Here is a 17,797-nt window from a genome sequence, read left to right as displayed (position 1 = left end):
TGCACACCTCGATGTTCTGTTGAATAAAGATTTGGTCTTCCGTATCTAGTATCAATCTGGTTTCGATCAATTCTCTATCGTAGCAATACTTAATGAGGACAATCTTTACAACATATTTGACAACTACCTCACACCTAATGAGGTACTAAATTCTATTTATGACTTTCATCTTAACGAATTTGATACCGCTAACATAGAAAATATATGTTTAAATTGCATCAGCTAACCTCAAATGCTGTTGGGAAGGAAATTGAAACTGCTGGTCATGCTGAGGACCCAACCCAAACTAATGTATGCCATTTCATTTATAATACATATTACAATTTTTTGTAAAGATTTATCCTAATATCCAAGCATGTTCATATTTTCCCTGTTGCATAACTAGGGAACACAATCTTCTGAACCAACACAATCTGCTCCCATGTCGGTTGCTGCAAACAATTCTGGGAGCCCATCTGCGAGCTCTAGCACGACTCCTGCCAAGAGGGTTGCTGCATCAACCTCTATTAATGATCTCATGTTGTCTCAAGAGCTTACACCTAAGCAATCGACCACTAAAGCCAAGCCTGTCAAGAAGACTAAGCATATAAAGAAGGAGTAATTTGGTGGGTCTAAAGAAGGAGTAATTTCATGTCATATCTATTTTGATGCATAATGTTATTTGACACCCTTTTTGTAAGGAGATTATCCAACTATTAAGTATTTTGTATGTTAATTTGTGTCATTATGCATGTTATATGTTGTACTTTAACTCCTAAACTTATTGTTAGGCCTTTTGTAATGACGACATTCAGTTGCTTCATTATATTTACCAAATTTACTGTCTTCAAAAACCTTTTCCTGATTTGCTTTCATATATCCATTTCATACCAGAGATTTTTATCACCACTTAAAGGTGATATGCACCTATTAAGATCTATTATGATGTATTGGTTTACTCTGGAAGCCTTTTTCCTACCCACAGTATGATGATTGGAGTTCTCTATACTGTATTATCTGGCTTATTGCATTAAAGTCCAAATTTTAGTTGTTAATGCTGAAATATTATATTGTATAAAGGCCAAACGAAAATATTATATTTAAAACTATTTTAGCACAAGATGTGCAAAGATAGAGCCTACTGATATCTTAATTTTAGCAGTTTGAAGTAGACTTTGTTTTCCTCCTTTTTCAACTATGCTGAACCTTTATTCTATGTAACTTATTATGGTTCAACAATATATACATTCTGTTCTTAATAATAATAAACCGTGATTTGTTCAATATGTAATAGCAATATAGGAACTTTTTTGCTTTGCCTCCCATATCTTTGTACTTTTGTATAAGTTAGATGTATTTTACATTGGTAACTGCATCAATCCTTAACTTGTCCTTTTTCCTGCTACAGATCTCATTAAAGCATGGACTTTTGACTTTGGCCATAGTTTTGGGAAAAGATTGAGTACAAGGTCACTTCAACCTTAAATGCTAAGGTTAATTCCCCAATGTAAGGTTCACAATTGTTATTTCTTTACCCTGCAGTTATGAGTGACTTTTCAATATCTTTATATCATAAAGATATCTTTATATGAGCACATCTGATGTATCTTTTCATAAAGTACAACTACACTTTACATGCTTTGTCAAAATCAAAACATGTTCCGGCTGCAAATATGTACCTTTGCGCAGAAAAATTTCTTTCTTTTAATATGGAGCAGACTGCTGCAAATTATAGGATGGCACTCTATTTCCAATTTAATCATTACATGCTGTCTCAATCTTGGTAACTTAACTAATGTTAAATTGAACTTTATCATTTTTGGATTTTTCTGTAGGGTAGTTTTGACTTTGCAGCTTAAGTATCACATTGATTTGGTAGTCATATAAGCGGTTTTGTAGAATAGTTCTTATAACACAACAAGCCAAACTAATTGAATCAGATTTGGTCTTTTCTAAAATTTACTAAAAATCTAATCTCAACAAATATTTTAAGTCAAAAATTTGGAATCTCTGGATGTTTTCATAACCTTCCCCACACATGAATCTACTAACTATAAAGTCATAACAATAAAATAAATAATAGAAACAATGGACTTGCCTTGGATAATATTGCATTTGATTCTTACAGTTGATGGTTGACAATATTACCTCTGTAAAAAGGTGAGCTTATTCTGTCTTAAGTCACCTGCTTTGCATTTTGAATGAAAAATACGTTGGAACTACCTAATAATTTGCAGTTGGTTGGTTACTCATTTATATTTGGTTGGTGTGTATTCATATTGGTAAGCAACCAAATATACTAGATTGCAATAAATGCATAAGCAAACAAATGCAAGATTAATTTTAGTTACTTAGATTATAACATTCATGATAAATTACACATAATTACTTAGATTAAAAGATTAATTTTAGTTACTTAGATTAAAACATTAATTATCTGTTACTTAGAGGTATAAAGCATGAGCTGTCAAAGAATGTCTTTTAGGAAGCATTTGAATTAGCTTATTTTAAACTTAATATTTAAATTTCCTATGTGTTTTTTTTTACTTCATTGAATTCGTGTAGAAACCTTTTGTGCAGCCGGTAGGCAGTTCTGCCGTGTATGTAGCAGACTGCTTTTGTGCATAGCCTGACAGTCTACAAACTTATCATCATTACTCCCAGCTCTTAAAAATTAACTATACTAACCTATTACTTGAAGGAGATTTTCATGTAAATTGAACAAAGGGCTGAATAGGGTAGTCTTTTAAACGAGAACTGCCAGACTCCCATTACACTCTTGAACTAACCTAAACTACAGGGTATGAATAATAAAAATATGTATTATATAACTCATGCTACACTTTTGTTATATGAAGTATACTTGGAAGATATATGCTACACTTTTATTTACTAACATCGTTTTATTATTAAAAACAAATAATTACCAACATCATTTTATTATTAAAAACAATAATGAGATGACCAGATTTTATACCTTAGAGAACATGATTCTGCTTCTGATTTAGGAATCTATTATTGCGAAGAGATTTACCTTCTTTGTTGCTGTGTTCAAAGAAACTTCTGCAATTAACAAAGATACTTCTGGAAGTAGGTGAGCATGAATAACTTGATAGCTTTAAATACATATAAACACATGTATGGAAGTATAAGAATATGTAAGTTGAACTACATATTATGTCTAAAAAGTAAAATATGTGTGCAATTATTGAAGGATTGCTGCTTTACCATGTATGCATATTGAGCAATGCTTAACCATGAATCATGTAAATGTTATTGCAAGACTGAGTCATAAAAACAAGTTCATGAACAAGTTCTTTAAAGAGTGCATATATCTCCTGACCGATCTATGCAGAGTTGTAGAGTAATTGAGAAAACATAGATGGTTTCATTTCACCTAAACCTTCATCTTTGGACAATATTTGTTTGTATATAGAAAACTATTTGCATCTGTGGCTTACTGTGGAAAGACTTAATATAGGATCCATATAGAATGTGCTTGGTTGCACTCATTTATGATGCAGCAACTACAATGGCATTTATGTTGGTTGGTTTAGCTTTTAATTTTAGTAGATATGCATTGATATTGAAACTGTCCCATTCATTTAATGCAAAAATAATGTTGGAGTTTCCCATATAATTCCCACAGGTTTAAATGTTTTGTGGGAAAAGTCTCCCTTCTATGTATATTAAGTCACCTGTATAAAGAGTATCATTACAATAGTTAAATGATCTTATTTTTTTACATGATGTAGGGATTAGTTGGTGGGAAATATGGATCGTCTTGACAATCTAACTCCACGCAAAAAAGCAAGATCAAGACGATCAATGATTTTGAAAGAAAATCGTTCTAAACGTCTGAAATATAGTACTCACCCAACGATTGATTTCGAGACCATGCATAATTCTCCAACATGCTTGACACTGAGACAACCATTCTCCGACTTGACTCCGTCATTTCAAAACACTAATTATCAATCACAACCTCCCACCGAGGGTTCAAAACCGAGCCAATCAAGACATGCTTTTAAAAGAAATAGAAGGTGCAGCCAGATAGACTCATTAGGAACAAATTTATTATCAAAGTTTTCGTCAAAGGCTATTGTTATTTCAAATGAAGCGCCTTCTCAATTGTCATACCCCAAAATTTACCCGTCATAATTCGTTTTTAAGGGAGTTAACAATTAGGAGCCACAGGGTTTGACATATATATTATTAAACTCGCTCTCCTATAAAATTCCCGTATAGTTTGAAATAAGTGGAGGTGTGGATAGTAAATATTTGAGGTCCAATTTATTTTGGGCCCATTTGGTTCATTTAATCATTTTATTACCCTTTGTTTATTTGTCAAATATTATCATTTACTAACCATAAGGTTATTAGTATTAATATTAAAACATTTAACTAAGATTAATATCGGGATTAATATCGGAATTATTAGTATGGATTTAATTAATTTAACTATTATGGATATTTTAGACAATTTAGCTTTATTTTAAATATCTTTATTAGTTAATATTATTAAGCTCTACTAATCATTCTTATTAAGATGTTATGTTGTTTTAATCAAGATTACTGAGACTAATGGGCTAATTAGTGTTTGGGCTAAAAGCGTGACAGCACAACAACCTAGTTATTGGATATGGTATTGGGTCATGGGTTTTGGGTCAGAACAAACCAGGATTGGACCGGGTCAAAACGACCCGGATCCTGTTCATCTTCCCTTACGCCCAAACCCTAGCTACGGCCGCCGCTCCTTCTCCAAGCAAACTAACCCTAATCTGAATTCGCCCAGGCCCATGAACATCAATCAATCTCGAAGCTGAATCGGATCTTCAATCAAACAAAAACACATCAAATCTTTCTAAAACGCGAATCAAAATCAAATCATAATAATTTCATGGATTCAATATAATATTACAATGAATTTACAAATCAGAATCTAATCTAAGTTTTCCTAATTGAATCTAAACCTAGACTATAAAAGAAGAAGAAAAGAAATTAGAAGGGGTCGGAGAAATTTTTCCAGAAAGAAACCCTAGAGCGCCGCCACGAGAACGCTTGTTCTTCGTCATCGTACCTGCAAATCATACACAGAGAGAAGGAGATTAGAGCGAGGGGGAGCTTACACGTTCCAGAATACAAGATAAAAGGTAACCGAATCTCGAACTTAGCTTAAAAGATCCGAGTGTATGTTTTAATTGCTGTGTTTGTCTGGGAATTTGGGGGTTTAGGGTTGTGATTCAAGGTTAGGGTTCTTTGGCTAGGTTAGGGTTCATCTATTGGGGATGTCAGGGTATTGAATACGATGGACATATGAAGGTTTGGGGCGGGGACGATGAAGATTCCGATGAATCTTCATCGGAGTTTTGGGTTGGTTGGGGTTTACGGCGAGTGAGTGGGCGGTTGGCGGTGAGTTTTGTAACCATGCTGGGTTTTGGTTCGAGGAAAGAGAGAATGAAGAGTGAGAGAGGGAATTCAGAGAGAGAAACGGAGAGAGTAGAAAGAGAGAGAAAGAAGAAAATGGAACGAGTTGTTGGGTGTTGGGGATGTCTCCCCCGTGTGCTCGTCAGACCCTCGCTACGTGGCCTCTCATGGTTGCCTGGCTCTGCCACTGAACATGATTCAGTGCAATCCCTCTTATCACACACCCTAATAGCAGACAACATGCAGGCCGTTTGATCTGTTTAGAGCTAGATCTGACGCTCCAGATCTGAGCATACATCCTAGCTCCATGAACCTGCGCCACATCGTAACTAAACGGATTGGAATTCAATTGGGCTCAGCCCATTTGCTAATTACACCCCTACAAATTACTAACACTTAATAAAACGCACCCCCTGGTAATAAACAAAAAAATAAAATTCAATTAAAAAACTTTGGATTTGTTTAATAGTTTATTGGTAAGTGATTAATTAAAATTTGTTCATTTTTATTCTAATAATTCATCAATTAATTCTTCAAATTTTGGTTAATGATAATTAATTATTTAAATAAACTTCTGAAATTTGTTTGATTATATTTTTAACAACTTAGCTTAACTTCTCCTCAAACCGACTAAATTTATTAGTCGTATTAGACGAGAAATAAAACTGTATGATTAATGTATAACTTACTTACTTTCATAATTCTCTCCTCGACCCGATTGAAACTATCAGTCGCTTTAGACGAGAGATAAAAATACTTAAAAATTAAAATACAATTAATTTGCTGCCCGCGATGATCGAATCTATCGATCTGAGTAACCAGCAATACAATTCAACCTGTTAGCTATACCGATTGAATCCATCGATCGCCGCATCTAACAGTAACAAATTAAATCAAGGTTGTACGCCAACCTCAAAACACTCTCACCTTTCAAATCAAATTCAACTACGATAGGCTATTCAAAAAGCCTCTAAAAACAATTTCAAATCACAAATTCAACCATAAGGCGTACAACCTTGTCCCCGAACTACGTGGACTCTGATCCTCCATAAGGAGGTACGTAGGCATTTCGTAACAAGGCGAGTCTCCCCCCTAAAAATCTCAATTCAGTCTTAAACCTTAATTTTTGCCCCTTTTCACTTCATTAGCTATAAACCTTCATCTTTGAAAGTCAGCCTTTAGGAAAGGGTTGAGGGTGCCTAACACCTTCCCTCAACCTGATTATAATAACTTACCCAGATCTTTATACCGCGTAGGGTTTCCTATTCGCCCTTCAGAATAGGTGGCGACTCTAAAGCTTATTTTTAGGGCAGGTTGCTACAGCTGGCGACTCTGCTGGGAAAATACACATATGGTGATTTATTATGCTCCTAAGGCTTGAGAGGGTTTAGGTTTGTGGTTTAGGGTTTGTGGCGCATTTTAGGTTTTGGCAAACTTGCCACGTTTAGGGTTTGGGGGAAGGTTTATCTTTTTAGTAATGATTTTTTTAATTATTTATTTATTTATTGTTTTTTATTAAATATTTATTTGCCATATTTGCATTAAATGTTAATTGTTATATAATTTGCATTATTGGGTATATTTCACTGCTGTTAAGCCTAAGCGTGGGGATTATAATAATGACCAGAGGGGAATTACATCGCCTACGAGTCTTATTATAATTCCACTCAGAGTGGGTTAAATATTCGAAAAGTTCTGATACGAGGCTCGACCTTGTTGAGGGGTGGACTGGGTAGTTAGCTGATCTCTCTGGGAACCAACCCCTAAAATTCGAACCTCATGGACCAATGAGTTGTTCTAAAATCCAAAGAGACAAAAAGTCTCGGCGGCTACGAATGATCCCATGAGACCTTCTAGAACTTTCCCATGGGAAGGGTAGGCTCCCGAGCCGTTATGTCGAACCTATGAACTTAGGGCCTATGTGATTATATGTTGAATATATGCTTATTATTATAATATTATGTTTTTTATAATTATTTGCATGCATCATACATCATATGCATATTTTTATCATGTCTTATCCACAGGTGAAAAAAAAAAGAGGAAAAAAAAGAAGAATAAAAAAAAATAATAATAATAATTCTTTTTGGTGAAAATTCAGGAAAAATGAATGCTAAGAAGCCTATTGTCCACCTCACCGTCTCAGTGCCTGACATCAAGAAATTGAGAAATATAAGGGATAAGATGTCATCAACTGCTTTGAACAGGTTTGAAGGCCGTTATGGAGATATTTTGGACTTGCTCAAGGTTAAGGTTCAAGAAGAAGCAATCACCGCTTTGATCCAGTTTTATGATCCACCGCTCAGATGTTTCACTTTTCAGGATTTTTAGTTGACTCCTACTTTGGAGGAGATGGATGCTATGCTTGGGTTTTCAAGAATTAAAAAAGTATTTTATACAGGTGCTGGAAAAAGGGCTGAAATGTCTGATTTAGCCAAAGCTTTGGAAGTGCCCGTTGCGGATTTAGAAGCTAATCACAAAACCGATGGAGGAATACAAGGAATTAAAAGAACTTATTTGGAAGCTCAAGCTATGTCTTATGCTCAAAAGAAACAATGGGACATTTGAGGACATTTTTTGGCTCTTTTAATTTTTGGTATTGTTCTACTGCCTAATAAGGCAGAATATGTTGATGATGCTGCTATTCATGTCTTCACCTCCTTCAGAAATTCAAATGAGGATCCAACTCCTACTATTCTTGCTAATATTTACTATACTATCCATGATCGGTATGAAAAGAAAAGGGGAGCGATATCCTGTTGTCTTCATTTACTATACTCTTGGTTGACTTCTCACTTTTACAAGGCTAGCTATTTAATCAAAGATTTGACTAGGCATGAATGGTCTCAAAAGCTAAGAGCTCTCAATGCGGATTCTATCTTCTGGTTTGCAAGGAAATTAAATTCTGAAAGAATTATTTATAAATGTGGAGAATTTAATAATGTGCCTTTAATGGGAACTTTGGGTTGTATTAATTATAATCCCGTGCTTGCATTGCGCCAATTGGGTCATTCTATGGATTGTGAGCCTTCCGATCAACAAGTGGAAGGATTAATTTTGCACGATAATGGGAAAGGAGAACCAAGGACATTAAAGAAAATAATTCAAGCTTGGAAGCATGTTCAAACAAAGAATTATGGACCGAAGAATATTGTTGCTAAGGAACCTTACACTAGATGGGTTCAAGAGAGAGTTGGGAAAATTTTGCTACCTTTTGTTGTGGATCCCGCGTACAAGCCCGATTCTCCTAATCCTATTTCTCTATCCATCGAAGAGATAGAAGGAATCAAGGCTGCCCTAGAGGCGTCCCGTAAGGAAAAGGAAAAATTAGAGCTTGACATACATCGACTTTCCAACGAAAAAAGCCAACTATGCTTCGATCTTAAGGAAAAGAACCAGGAGCTTCAAGCTGCTAAGGAAGAGAATGATAGACAAAGGAATAAAAGGAAGCGAGCAACCGAAGGAGTTCTAAGTGCTAACTTTGATTTAATTGCACACAATGAAAGGTTGGAACAAGCGGGCATAGAAATTGCAAGGTGGAAAAGGCGCTATGAGAAAGCTTCCCATGACAAAGCTGAATCTGAGAAAAATCTGGAAGCTGTGGTCTTTGAATTAACTGATAGGACTAAAGATCAAGAGGAGGAAATAAGGAACCTCAAATGTGATCTTCAAGAAGCTCGCAATTCTGGACAACAAGAGCGCGCAAGGAGATTAACCACGGAAGAAGCACTTTTACAGCGCACCGATGAGTACAATAGAGCATTCCAAGCCATGGTATCACTTAGGGAAATATTCATAAGACAAAGAGAGGTACACGAGGCAACCCTGAACGAAAGAGACCATTGGAAAAGACAATACACAATTGTTTCTACGGCAAATGAGCATGTGAGCATGGTTCCCAAAATGCTTGAAGAATATGAGAAGTGTCGTGAAAATTATGACAAGCTAGTCTACTTGTGCAATGATTTAATTCTAGACATTCCGAAGGGTTTAGAAAAAGCGGAGTCTTCTCCCATCATCCTTCCCAAAGAAGTGAAGGAGTTCTTGGAGCTTTATAGGAGCATGGTGGACAAATTCAAGGAGGACATTCATAGGCGTTCTTAGATATTTATTAATTCTTACTTTAAATTTAAAAGTCTTATTTCTATTGATGTTTATTTCTTTCCGCAAAGTTGAACAATTTTAATTTGTACTTTCTTTAAAGTAATTTTAAATTAATAAAGTGCGTTTATTTCCGTATTATTCTATTTCTTTGCAATTTTTCACCAAAAAGGATTATTCAAAAAAAGGGGTTCCTACTAAAAAAAAAAACAAAACAAAAAAAAAACCAAAAAAAAAGAAATAATATATATATATATAGACATATATGTTAACATATAAATATATATAAATATATTATAATAACAATGTGGATAAGACATGAGCATAGCATTTGCATATCATTCATAGCATGCGTAGCATTGCATTTCTTTTCAAAAACATTAAAAGGAAAACTGTCTTCATCTCCAGTCACGCCATTGCAACCCGATCACTCATCCAAACCAGAGCTCAGAAGAAGAAAGCAATGGAACAACTAGAGCAGAACGAAGCCGCCCTTCGCGAAGAAATGACCCAACTGAAAGGCACCGTTGAAGACCTCAAGGGAGGAATGGCCCAAATGCTGAGTTTCATGAAGGACCTCAAAGATAAGCAAGACAAAGCTAAGGAAGTTCATGATCAGTATGAAGAGATACCTAAGGATGGCAACCCATTGTTAGGATATGTTCGAGGCCATGACCCTCACAAAACGAATGCTCACGCATCTAAAAGGGTCACTACGACCCATGAAGAGGGAGAGGCCTCTCAAGAAGGATTTATCCCTACTACTCAGAAAGAAGGGACGTCTCGCACAGTTGACTGGTATATGCAATTAGAGAAGTCTCACATCCGAAGTTGGACCGACCTTGCTAATACGTTCCTAAAGCAATATAAATACAATTTGGACATGGCACCCGATCGGATGCAACTCCAAAATTTGTCACAAAAGAAAGAGGAATCGTTCAAGGAGTATGCACAGAGATGGAGGGAAATGGCCTCCCGAGTCCAACCTCCCCTGTTGGAAAAAGAACTCGTAAAAATGTTTATGGCTACATTACAAGGGCCATACTACGATAAAATGGTAGGGAGTGTGTCCTCAGGGTTTTCAGATTTAGTGGTTATTGGTGAAAGAATAGAAGACGGAATTAAGAGCGGGAAAATACAAGGAGCATCATCTAACTCCTATCAGGCGAAGAGGCCTACCCCCAACTTCACAAAGAAGAAGGAAGGAGAGACTAATGCTGTAGGGCATCAGGAGAACAGACCTCCCATATCATATCCACCACAACAAAACCGGTTTCAGGGAGGACAAAGGAGATTCGATCCGCTACCTACTTCCAAGAAAGAAATTCTGAAATATTTAATAAATGAATCCTTGGTAGAAGTTAGGCCACTACCACCTCTTCCTCCAGGCAAGATCACACCCAACTACAAACCGAATGAAAGGTGTGAATTTCACGCCAATTCTCCTGGACTTACCTTGGAGAAATGTTGGGCTTTTAGACACATAGTCCAAGATCTGATTGAGTCAGGGGCAATCGCTTTTGACAAACCCAATGTGAAAACAAATCCGATGCCACACCATGAAGGCGCAGTCAATGCAATAGAAGTTGTCAATGAGCAAGAGTTGGTTCAACAACGGAACTCCCCCATAGATGCACTTAAGAGGTATCTTCTTATAAAGGGGTTTATCCTAGAACATAACGAAGCTTTCAAAGACACTTTGCAAAGGCTCATGGATCAAGGGTTGATCCAATTGGAGGAACACCCTGAAGAGGAATATGTGGCGATGGTGGAAAGAAACGAGCCTTTAATGATACCTGCACAAGGGGCAAAGAAACCATTGATTATCCCATGCTCTAGACCACCAGTGATGATACCTACGCAAGAGCGTACCAAGATCATCCCAATCAGAGGACCATATCCTTTGGACAAGATGAAAGCGGTACCATGGGAATATGAGACCGATACTAATACTGCAGTATCAAGCATCGTTGGACCTGGAGGCATAACCCGTAGTGGGCGCATATTCAAAACTGCGCAAGTGCAACCCACGTCTAGTAAAAACTTGACGCAATCTGGAGAACAAGTTGTCATGAGACCAAGTGACGAGGCTGAACCTAAGGATAAAGAAACTTTTAGTAAGGATGCGGAGGAGTTTCTCGCCCTGATTAAGAAGAGTGATTATAGGGTGGTGGATCAATTGCAACAGACACCATCTAAAATATCGCTCTTATCACTATTGATACACTCCGAGAAGCACCGAGATGCCTTGATGAAGATCCTAAACGCTGCCCATCAGGGAACCCAGCAAAACAATCACCTCTGAGACTTGTTTCAAAACTAGGAGTAGATCCACCTTTTTCAAAAGTTGATTCAAGCTGTGACTTTTGATAGGATCCTTGCTAAGAGTTTCGACGAGGTTGGTTTCGAAGAACTTTTCCTTTATCTGATGAAGAAGGACAGAAGTATCCTCTTTATTACCAGATTCTGGTTGTACAGCTGGAGAAGTTTCGAGCTCAGAAGGTGAAGTATTATCAATATCCATCATAGCCTTGAGGAAGCTGAGAGGATCGGTTTGTTTAAGCTGCTCCAATTCTGAAGGAGTAGGCTTTGTTGGGGCAGGAGTCGAAGTAGTTTCGGGAGAAACTATAGTCCCAAAAGTTGTGGTTTCGTGAGAAACTACTGTGGTTAATTTGGAGGTTTCTTCCATGACATCTTGTTCAGATAAAGTGTCCTCACTACCAGTTGGATGACCAGCTGCATTGTTGCTACCTGAACATTGTTGGTCTGTTTTTTTGCTCTTGTGGGTAGGTGGAGAATCATCAGTTGAATGGCTCCCTTCGACTGCTGTACTAGGAATGATAGTCGCAAGAGGTTGAGCGTCTTCGATCACTGGTGAAAGCACATGAGATTTACCTGCATGGAATAATTAGAACATGTCATGGTAATGAAAGTTGCAAGAAATTTCTTCGCTGTAAAAAGAATATGCATTTACCTTGGAGTTTATCAAGATCAATATTAAGAGTGAAGGTTTGAGGTCGGAAGTGGCTGTGCCAACATCATCCTACAATCATAAGGTAAAACGTTAACTTAATTATTTTATGTTAAAAATTTATAAAGATGAGCAGGTTGGGAAATCCAAATACCTTAGTTAGGATGTTATCTGGGCTCGAATTGTGGCTCTCGACAACAAAAGCGTTACTACCACCTTTCAAAGGTGATTCTTCAGAAGATACCTTGTCACCCGGTGAAGTAAGTTTCGAAGACCCAGATCCCTTTTCTTTTCTTGAAGGAGTAGCGGCCTTCTGCTTTTTCTTTTGGGCTTGTCTGGTTCGAGGTGGAGATTTGTCATCCTCATCTGAGACAACTACTGGATAGGTTTTTCGCTTCGAATGTGGTGGAGGCTTCGAACTCTGAAAATATAAATTGGGTAAGGTAAGGATGATTCATATAACATACAAATGAAAGATAAAGTATGTACATACCGTGGTTTTCTTGTCAGCAGTGAAAGAGTCACTCTCACTGGGCTTGTTGCTCTGCGAAACTTCAGAAGCTTTCTGCGCAGGGAGCTGTTTAATCTTTCTCCTTCGAGCGACAGCTGTAGTTGGAACTGGAATTAGTATTTCAGCAGAAAAGGAACGTTAGTCAAAGGATTTTGTCTGAATCCAAACCTTCAGGTATTGGAGTCAAGACACGAACATGTTCAAGATCTATATGGAGATGTCCTTTGAAAGTATCCAGGGTATGCTTAGTCGGGACCACTCGTTCAGCGCGTTTTTTAGTACTTTCCTGAAGAATTTTCAAAGCATTCCCACACACGAACCAGTCTGGGAAAGGAGGGCTTAAAGCCACACCAAAATCAGCGCTTGGCAGTGGAGGGAATTTTGGAGGATTAAGTTTGAAAGCCAGTCATAACGCAGTTCTGGTCGAACAGACGAGGGCAGTTTCAACTTATCCAGTTTAGCAGAAAACTTTTCGCGCAAAGTGACTGCAGCTTCACGAACGGTCCGACTAAGGTCATCAGGCCTGTAAATGGTTTCAAAGAACTTTTGAAAGGCTTGTATTTCTTTAATATGAGTCGAAGTACCTTTTTGAAATTTTTCCTGCACATCAGCAAAAGCTTCAGTTAGTTCGCGAGTAAGGCTCTCGGCGTCAAAGATTTGCGTGGTGTAATAGTCCGTCCACCATTGTTGAAAATATGGAGTAGAGTAAAATACGGGATTGAAAGGGATAGGCGAAAGATTGGTCACATCAGCATATCTAGCAATTTTTGACTCACATTCTTCTTCAGTCAGATATAAAGTGTGCAAACACATGTGGTTCCTTTTCTCGTATAGACACTTGGGTTTTATTTGAACCAGTCCAAATTGTCTCGAAACCAGATTTGGTTGGTAGCAGAGGGGAACATATTGGCTTTTGGAGGGGCGAAGACGGTGATAGAATAATCTTGGGGTAAGGAAAACTCCCCAAATAGTCATGGATTCAGTCTCTTGATCTTGAGATGTTGGTGGAAACTTTCGAGTGAACCATTCGGGACCCACTGTCCTGTTTACGAACGGAGCCATCGAAGGGCTGAATTGATGACACCGAGCAAACGTCATGATATATGCTAGAAAATGCTCGCGAAGTTTACCAGTCTCTTCTTTTGGAGTTAGCGAAGCCAACCTGGTTCCTTCTACAGTTCGATTTTTAATATCCGGATCTTCTTCGTTCACAACACCTCGAAATGGGAGCTGAGTCTCGAAAGTAGCATTGAGCCATAGTTGTAGCAACCAGAAGGGGCCAGCAAAAAGCAAAGAACCTGTTTTATAATTCTTTACAAGGTCTGTTGCTTCACCTAGGTTCTCGTAGAGAAACCCTAGAATTAACTGGCTCAGGTTTAGTTTTGTTCCGGCATGGAGTTGATTAGCCATACAGAGATATCTTTTTGCTACTTGTATGGACCTAGAACAGAAGACGCACCTCGAAAGCCATAAGGCTAAGAAAGCAATGTGCTCTTCGTCTGAGACTACCTCATTATTTTCGTCATGATACTGTTGAATGAATGCAGTATAAGTAACAGTTGCCTCATTGAAGTTAATAGTATCAGTGTCCATGACGTTGGGGTCGAAGGGTTCTCCAGTTGGTCGAAGCCCCGTGATGGCAGCTATGTCGAAAAGCGTGGGGGTGACCATTCCACATGGAAGATGGAAAGTGTTGTGGGAAGCATCCCAAAAATAAACTGACGCAACTAACATGGTTTGGTTGTATTCTAAACCAGTCTTGGACAGTTGGATTAAATCATAAATGCCCAGTTCTTTCCAGAAAGCAGCCTTGTGTTTCTCTACTCTTACCAACCAGGCATAGTATAGTTCAGGGTCTTTTGCTAAGGGAATTGACCTAAAAACTTTCACAAAATTGGTTACAGAGTCTAACCTAATTTTCTCTAGGGCTGAAGGGTTTTCGGTCGAAGATTTTTCTGTATCATCAGGCTTTGCTGAAATAGGACGGTCATCTTCATCTATTTTGTTCTTACTAACTAACGGCCTAGTTTTATAATAAGCAGGAAATAATTTATTCAGAGAAGGGTTAGTTTCTCCTGGTAACGGACCCATGAAAGCATGAGTTCTTCCAGAAAGTTCAAAAGGGATGATTACCTGAGAAGCGTAAATGGCGCGCACTTCCGCAGAATTTGGGTTTGGTACGCACTCTTGATCCCCCATCTGTGTAGATTGTTGAAGTTTCAGAGCTGGTTGAAGAACATTTGAGGAAGACGCCATGAGTAAGTTTGATTTTTTGGAATGGGTTTTGAATATAATCAGGAGTGTTCTTTTCTGTGGAGAAATAAGGAAATAAGAGGTGAAAGTTATGTGAAGGTTAAAGTTTCGGTATTTAAAGGTCTAACGGAAACCCTTTCAAATCTTTTGGGTAAAAACCAAGAGACACGCGGCAGGCGTTGATTTCATCCAACGGCGGTCGAATAGTTATTAGCTTTACTCCTAGTATATAGGAGTAATGATCAGAAAGTAAGACCAGAACGTGGGAATGTAAGTTATGAGTAGACATCTTTGAAAATGACAAGACGTTTTGGAAATAGGGTCATCAATGATTATGACGTCAGTCAATGATCTTGGAACTCTAAAAACGAAATCTTATTACAACAAGAAACGCCTATTTCTCTTGTTTTTCGAAACAGGCATTTATTGGGGGCAATTTGTTAGCTGAAGATTTCGTTTTGCAAATATGATCCTTCGAAGGGTGAAGACTCGAAGGAGGATGGTTCCGGATGACCGTCTTTGAAGGTAAAATGGCTCCTGATGGCCATGTTTCGAGGATGAAGAGTTTTTAAGTCATAACGGAGATAGTGAATGCTGAAGCTAGTAGGAGTGTATATCTTCGAGACTTAGACAAATTTTACGAAATATGTTAAGTACTGATGCTTAGTGTATTTCCGTGGTATTTTAATGTTAAGTTATATTGCCACGCGTCGAAGGAGGATTCAGGCGGGAGGATTTGAAATTCGAAGAAGTTTTCATAACTGTCCAGAGACAGATGGCTTTCCGAGGATTCTCATGAGAAACGTGGCATTAGATTAGCGTAGGACTGTTAAGGTCGAAACTAGTATAAATAAGGGTTCTAATGTTAGGATTCAGTGTGTTCATTTTGTACAAATCACTCACATATTACTCAAGTATCAAGCGTTAAAGAGAAAGAGTTCGCTGAGAAATATACGTATGACACCACCATTTTAATACATGTGTATTTTCCCTTTATTTTCAAGTATCTTTCAATATTATTGCATTTCGTTTACTTCTTGCCATTTACGTTTTTGTACTCATTATTTTCATGTCATTTATCTTTGAAGTATTTAACATTCCTGCACTTTAAGATTTTTGCACTTTTACAGTTTCATCTCATATTTTATCTTGACTTACCTTTCGCTGAAGTTATACTCATGTGTATAACGAAGTGATTGCTAATTTTGTTTGTTTCGTTCGAAGTAATTCTTATTGACAAGATGAATCATAGATATGGTTCGAATGACCATCAATAACAATCTTTTTGACTATGTCCTAGGATCAATCTAGTCGATCCTGCGAGTAACCAAATCATATTTATTATAGTTTGGAAGACTAGCGGTTGTTTACCGGAAATCACCGTAAACACATCCCTATGATTCTAAGAGATCTCAACTGTAAATACATTCAACGACTCTCTATAAATGTCGACGAATAAATAACTAGTTCGTTATTTTCCTTTTTCTATATATAGAGTAGACGCCAAATTAAGGTAACAAGTTTCAAATTCAATTTCATTTCACTATTCTTTTTCATATTCTGACTTGAGTGTTAGAGTTTTAACCTAATAATTCAACCCACTCCACTGTGTCGGAAGCTACAATCCGCCATCACCCTCGTCCATCTTCTCATTTTTGATTAAAAATAAAACAAAATCTTATATTTTTTAGAAATTAATCGATATTCTCTATAAGTATGAAAAATTTTACACGATCATTGCATAACAATCATTCATAGGTAGTAGTACTTTAGATATGATTAAAATAAAAATCAAACAATTATATAAATTAGGGATGGCAATTTGACCCATCCCTAGTGGGTACCCACAAAAAACTCATATCGGGTAGGGTAAATACCCATAAAAATGGGTATGGGCACGGGCACGGGTAATTACCCATTAAAATATGCGGGTATGGGTGCGGGCACGGGTACCTTACTACCCAACCCGCCCCATACCCACACTACATATTTCTATAATGTCATTGATATTATTATATAAAAATACATGATTCTAATTTTTTTTTTTAAAATATATCGCTATTAAATCATTACACATTTTAATAAAAGTGTTTATTTGTTTCTTAACTCAACAATAACATACATAATTTTTTTAATATTGTTAAAAAGACTTAAATTATATGATATTTTGTAATTAAACGATTTAATTTTACTATAAATGCGGGTAAACGGGTACGGGTATGGGCATTGAGGTACCCACAGGGTACGGGTACGGGCATGAATATTGATACCCACGCGGGTTTGGGCTCGGGTACGGGGATTTTTTTAAACTGTGGGTATGGGGACGAGTACTATAGTACCCTACCCAAACCCTGCCCATTGCCATCCCTAATATAAATCTAAGGATGATAATTAAAATTTAAATGTAAATGCATATCAATTATTATTTTTTTTATAATTATATATTTATTTAATAAAATGTAAACGAGATTCACATGGTAAAAAAAAAAAAAAAACTTAAATTCAAAAGTCATATCCACCTTCTAAATCACCCTCACAACTTTTTTTAATAACAA

General features: G+C 37.1%; 1 long non-coding RNA gene across 2 annotated transcripts; it reads right to left on the bottom strand.

Moving 5' to 3' along the window:
- Nucleotides 1–246: 246 nt before the first annotated feature.
- On the bottom strand, nt 247–3,436 carry LOC131606299 (uncharacterized). 2 transcript variants are annotated; one of them, XR_009284799.1, is made up of 3 exons: nt 3,208–3,436; nt 2,957–3,042; nt 247–2,164 (listed from the first exon to the last, which is right to left on the bottom strand). It is a non-coding gene; the product is annotated as an uncharacterized LOC131606299 (long non-coding RNA). The 2 variants fall into 2 exon arrangements; XR_009284800.1 differs by having other exon boundaries at nt 247–566.
- Nucleotides 3,437–17,797: the final 14,361 nt, after the last annotated feature.

The sequence above is a fragment of the Vicia villosa genome, linkage group LG5 (assembly GCF_029867415.1).
Source record: "Vicia villosa cultivar HV-30 ecotype Madison, WI linkage group LG5, Vvil1.0, whole genome shotgun sequence".
Classification (NCBI taxonomy): Eukaryota; Viridiplantae; Streptophyta; class Magnoliopsida; order Fabales; family Fabaceae; genus Vicia; species Vicia villosa.
Note: the sequence above shows the minus strand (reverse complement) of the source record. Positions and strands in the feature narration are given on the sequence as shown.